Source organism: Alexandromys fortis, unplaced genomic scaffold (genome assembly GCF_014885135.2).
Source record: "Alexandromys fortis isolate MF-2015 unplaced genomic scaffold, M_Fortis_MF-2015_v1.1 scaffold_0, whole genome shotgun sequence".
Lineage (NCBI taxonomy): Eukaryota > Metazoa > Chordata > Mammalia > Rodentia > Cricetidae > Alexandromys > Alexandromys fortis.
The window spans coordinates 22,941,245-22,945,748 of NW_026067949.1; the positions used below are offsets into that span (position 1 = coordinate 22,941,245).

A 4,504-nucleotide genomic window follows, 5' to 3' on the forward strand; every position below is an offset into this window, starting at 1 on the left:
CCATAGGCTCATGTGTCTGAGTGCCTGGTCTTCAGCTGGTGATTTTTTTGGGAGGTTGTGGTACCTTTGGGGACCAGGTTTTGCTGGTGTAAGATATCTGATTAATTTCTGTCTAGCTCTCTGCTTCCTAGTCCTGCTACTGTATTAAAAATGCCACACACAGCCAGTGCCCCAGAGCCTTAGTCTTCCCCGCCAATGATGGACTTTATTCTCCAAAACCATGAACCAAAGTAAATCGTCCTCAGTTGATTCAGGAAACTTTGTCATAGCAAAGGGGAAGGGTAATCAATAAATATGCTAACAACAACAACAACAACAACAACAGGAGATGGCCTTTGGAGATGTAGAAATCTACCTCACAGTTCCCAATAATGTCTGAACCAATCAGAGTCCTTGTGATAGAACAGCTGGTCAAATAACATATTCACTTTTGTACAGTATTGGAAATGGGCAGCCTATCATATCAACCCCAAGATGGGTGTTCCGGATGGTGTCCTGGTGGAACTATAAAATTTCCCTTCCCCTTCTGAAAGATGCCATTGCAACAGACAAAGAGGTCTCCTTCAAAGACCTGATGTGACTGTCCTTGTGGGCTCCACGCCAAGAAGAGAAGGCACAGAGAGGAAAGGCCTACTAAAAAGCAAACGTGAAAATCTTCAAAGTTCAGGGTGCGGTCTTGGAGAGCTATGCCCAGAAATCAGCTAAGGTCATTGTAGTGGGAAACCCATTCAACACCAATTGTCCAACAGCCTCCAAGTCAACCCCATCGATCTCCAAGGAGAGCTTCAGTTGCCTGAGTCGCTTGGACCACAACCTAGCAAAAATCTCAAATTGCTCTCAAATGTGGCGAAACTGGTGGTACACAAAGAAGGTCATTATCTGGGGAAGAGTATTCATCAACTCCGTATCCGAATGTCAATCATGCTAGGGTGAAATTGCAAGGAGAGGACGCTGGTGGGTGTGACGCCTTAAGAGATGACACCTGGCTCAGGGGTGAGGTCATCACGACTGTGTAACAGCATGGTACTGCTCTCTGCAAGACTCAGAAACTGCCCAGCGCAACGTCTGCTCCGAAAGCCATCTCTGGCCACATCAGAGGGAGAGCTTGTGTCCATGGCGTTATCTCTGTTGGCAACTTCAAGAATAGGTCCTGGAAGCTTGTTGAAGCCTCCCTATTAACGATTTCTCATGTGAGAAAATGGATCTTACTGAAAAGGACCTGGCAGAAGAAAAAGTTACTGCTTTTGACTTTCTTTCCTCTGCATGGCCAGACAAACCATGTTGATGTCAATAAGTATCCCAAAGTTGGGGAATCGAAATGATGTCTTTGAGCCTAGTACCAAACAGTAACAAAGCTACACTCAAATTGTGAACAGCGACATATTTTAAATATTATGTACTTCGTGGTTCAGATTTGCGAGAGCCAACCAAGCTGTTAGTACTGCAATCTAAATAAAAATACAGTTGAGTGAGAAAAACAACAGCAGCAGCAGCAACAGAAAAATCTATGCCACGAGGCTGGGAAGTAGAGGTTAGAAAAATAACATACAGAAAAGCTCCAGTTCCATGGCGATGCCGCCAAGTCAGGGACACACCATGCTCATCATCACTGAAGATGAGGGCTTCGGTAGATGAGGAAGTCTGGCAACGCACTGATGGGAATGTGGTGGTAAGATGGGGGTGGGAATGAGGCGGCTCTCAGGTTCTGCCCTGGAGGCTGGATAATGGTGACTCCGTTCATGAAAATCAGGAACATGGGGCAGGACAAGATTGAGACTATGGTGACCTAAATTTTGGCCATACCTAAGATGGGAACATCCAAGTACAGCCGTGTCATCAGGGGTAGGTCTGTGGGTGTCGGAGTTTGGGAAGGACCCTGGCTTCTGATAGAGAAAGGCTGGGTCGAGCTGCTCTCTTCACAGACATTCAGTCAACCTTGTTTTGAGCCACTAATGAACGATTCCAGGGCACTGGGGAAAGAGAGGGGTGCCACCTGCCAGTGCGGATGCTCTTAGAGTAATGGGCTGATGGCTGCAGAAAAACTCAAGCCAAATAACACTAATTTTTTCAGCTATAAATAAACCTGCCTCTGCAGTCAGGGCTTTCAGTAACTCAGAGAAGAGGAAATGTAGCCATGGAAACGGGAAAGAGGGCTCTGTGGAGGCCACATCATGCCCGCAGGGTGAACATGTCAGCGAGTTCCAGCCAAGAGCAGCAGAGTGGTGGGTGGTCTGGCTGGTGGGAAAGAGGCTAGCCTGATGTCTTGGGTTCAAGTTCAAGCTGGGTGTCTGTAATAGGTTATCGGATACACGTGAATGAGCCTTTGTTCCTGTTTGGAGACATTATCCCTGTTTGAGATCTTAATATGTATTCCTGAATTCAGTCCTCAGAACTACCTCACAGTGTGGCTTTTGTCTTGAGTCCTTTAGAGACAAATAAACTGATCCTGGCAAAAAAAAAAAAAAAAAGTGACAGTTCCGAGATTTGAACCCAGGTAGTGTTCATCCAGATTCCTCTCAGGGTCTCTTCACCACTGTTACTGGGTTCACTTCCAGAGGCTTTTGCATTATTAGCAGCCTACAGATTTCATGATGGGCAAGCAGCATTATTTATATGGAGGCCCCGATTATAGGTGTATATTTACCCCTCTCGTTCCTCTCAAGATTGGTCCTCCAAGGAAACAGCATGGAAATAAGGGGCCCAACTCTTCTTAGTTCTCGGAGTCCCTATCCTGCAGAGTGCAGCAGAGGGCCCGAGCCAGCAGTGATGTCATCACGTGGGAGATGACAGCTCATGGAACTCTGCGGTGCTTCTGCCCTTGTGGGCTCACAAAAAAAGAGACGCCTTTCTCCTGCCCCTGCCCTGTGGTGCGGATGGGTTACTTACAGGCTTTCCACACCTGCCTCTTGCAACTGCCCAAAACTTGGAAACTCCACAGAGGTAAAAAGATTATGGTGGACAATAGCCCTTGCTGTCATGGAAGTCACCAAGTCAGAGTCACTCCGCACATGGCGTGGAAGTTGGCATCAGAGATTGGGGGAAGTGCATTCTAGGAAAAGGGAACTTAAATTTTGAATCGGCAGGAAATGATGTATCTGCCACAAGATCAACATGACTTTCTCATAAACTTATTAAGCAATTGCATTTTTCTAAGCAGTATTTTTCCACCTACATTGTACACATATAACTAGTAAAGTGAAATTAAGGATTTAAAAAAATAATGACTTTTATGGTAAGCAGAAGATACTGCTTATCATAATTGTGGAAGTATGGTTTTGAACGTACTACTCTCGTGGGTTGAAGATCATGCCATTGGTCCGTCACCTTGGAGACAGCTCTTACTCCCTTGCCTTACTGAATGTCCGTCAGAACTACTAAGAATTCCTATAGCACACACATAGAGAGGAGGGCCTGGGACCTAACCTGAGAAACTCAACATCGAAGGGATGTGTAGACAGGGGAGATTTGCCTGAGAAGTTAGGGTGAAACCCCAGAGAAATGGCCACACAAGGACAGTTTCTAGCATGTTCTCTTCTTAGGCTTATGAAGCCATTGCAGGTACTCTGTACCAAGACCAGCCATTGTTTCTGTGGTTCCTTTGGAACAGAAATTCCTAAAGGAAGAAGGGCATTGGCTTGGGCAAGCTGGAGAAGCAGAAGGAACATGGTCACTGCCATTTCCCAAGAACCGTTGCAGGGAGGGTTGTCTTACTTACTCTTCTATTGCTATAAAGAGACACCACGACCGAGGTAACTAATACAAGAAAGAACTTGGCTGGGGCTCGCAGTTCCAAAAGGTAGTGGAGTTCATGACCATCACGGCGGGGAGCACGGCGGCAGTCACAGCACCAGAGCAGTAGCTGAGAACTCACGTCTTGATCCACACGTCAAAGGAAAAGAGAGAGATAGACACTGGGAATGACGGGAATCTTTTGGAACCTCCAAGTCTCCTGCCATTCCCAGTGACAACATCTCCTCCACCAAAGCCACACCTCCTAATTTGCTGGAGGCTGCAACACGCTCATCTGAGTCTATTCACCCCACAAATGGAAACCATGGCAGACTAACGTGCCGTCTAGCTTGATGAACCAATGTTTTGGTGAACTATGAGTTTTTCCGGGTTTTGTTCACAGGCATGTGGGTGAGGGTTACCAGAAGGAACAGAGAAGACTCCAAAACGCAGCTGCCTCTCTGAAAAGCCCACCCTGACAGCTGGTGACTCAGAAAGCTGCAGGCCTGGACACTGCACAGCTCGCAGGCAGCTTGACAGGTCTGAGAAATCCCTCTGCAGCTTGGGTGGCTAGCATCTTCTCCCCGAGCCGTTGTTGGAAGCTGGAGAGGGGTCTTCCAGAATCTCCCAAGTTTCTACTTGACCTGATGTGTGACGTTTGTTTACCTCTGGAGTCTCATGAGCCTTCTCTCTCTTCCTAAGGGAATATTTCAATCTGCTAAACCTAAGAGTATACACACACACACACACACACACACACACACACACACACAGA

At 46.8% G+C, this 4,504-nt stretch overlaps 1 pseudogene; it reads left to right on the forward strand.

Moving 5' to 3' along the window:
• Positions 1-371: 371 nt before the first annotated feature.
• On the forward strand, positions 372-1,322 carry LOC126506365 (malate dehydrogenase, cytoplasmic-like; annotated as a pseudogene).
• The last annotated feature ends 3,182 nt before the right edge of the window (positions 1,323-4,504 follow it).